Here is a 1,556-nt window from a genome sequence, read left to right as displayed (position 1 = left end):
CCTAAATTTCCCAGTCTAAGACGGAATTTTTTTCTGGCTCCCTTGCGATTCCGTCTTACACAGGTTCGACTGTACATCAAATTTTGTGAGCGCTTTTTTCTTGATGAAAATAGGAATTAGAATAGAGTTATTCATAAAGACAACCACTCATTAACAGTATTGTTACAATATGCTTCCATGGTGCATTGTCTTGAAGCACATTAAAATATCAATCATTATATGAGACGGGTAGGCGGGCAGGGTGAAAAATGCCAGGGCCAGTTTTAATACCTAGTATCAGGCCAATGAAAAAGGCTACAGGTTCCAAAGTTCTTAGAAAACCCATAATCCCGTAACCCTTTTCGTTCTTCATTTCCCTTCATCTTCAGCCCTGTCTTCAAAGATTGTTGAGATTTTTTTTCGTAACGCCATATATCGCCTAATGTAACGACTCACGAGACAAATCACAGTTCATTTTGAAGGTAAAGCAGTCATTTAATGAAGGACCTATTAAGTACGCCTAGACTCATTGAAGGCTAGCCGTACTTAATCTGTCCCCGTCGTTTTAAGCAAGAAAAACTATGAAATTATGCAAACTGAGCCCAAAAATGTGAAATTATGTGATTCTGTTAATTTTAACAAAGAATGATAAAGGAAAATCATCAGAAATTAAGCACAAAAAAAGATCAAATTTTACTAAATTATGCAGGGCGCATAAAACCACGTGGACAGCTTAATGAGCCGTCTAGCCGTACTTAACTATGATGGCTAGACTGTCAAACAGAAAAAAAGTAGGCCTACTGAATTGTAAATACATTTTTAGTTTGCAATACCTAAAGTATTTGTATTTGAGACGAACCCAAAAGGTACCTTACTGACAGTGCATGTATTTTAAACCTGAATAATTACTAATGAGAACTACACATATCTGTCCATATTATATTACATAACATAGGCTATATAGTTATAATAGCCTATACACATATTCCTACTTCAAAGAAGAATACCGTTCGTATTTGTGCTTAATAAGACATGAATGTAAACTGAATTGGGGCGGGTGGTTGGCGGGTGCTCTGGCGTGGTATAATGCTCCTTTCTTTCTTATCAAGCATATCTAGCTGTCGTCCTGCTTTCTGACGATCCTTCTTCTTTTTATGTGTATTTGTTATTCTTTTGCAACGGCTCTAATCTTGGGCACTTATAACCTTAGAATTGAGCTGCAAGTGTCGTAAAAGTAGGCTCTTACTATAAAAATGAAGTGTCTTTAGGCCATTCCCAAAGGGGGGACATTTCTCGTTCTAATGCACAGTAGAATTGTAAATGGGCTGATCCAACAAGGTCATGATCATAACTGTGCCTGAACTACAACAGGGTACTGCTGCTTTTTCTTTCCTAATTTCCTAATCCTCACTATCGTCATTTTCCTCTACTTCTTTTGTATGTTTGTCACACTCTTGTGACCCGCTATTTCCGGGGTGCCTCGATAGTCGAAGCAGACTTTGTGCTGTTAATCTAGCTAGAAGTGAGCAGAGTAAGTCTGATTCCCTGTAATATAAGGACTTCTTTGTCGACATCCA

The sequence above is a fragment of the Aplysia californica genome, unplaced genomic scaffold (genome assembly GCF_000002075.1).
Source record: "Aplysia californica isolate F4 #8 unplaced genomic scaffold, AplCal3.0 scaffold00029, whole genome shotgun sequence".
In the NCBI taxonomy this organism is placed as follows: domain Eukaryota; kingdom Metazoa; phylum Mollusca; class Gastropoda; order Aplysiida; family Aplysiidae; genus Aplysia; species Aplysia californica.
This window is presented reverse-complemented; position numbering follows the sequence as displayed.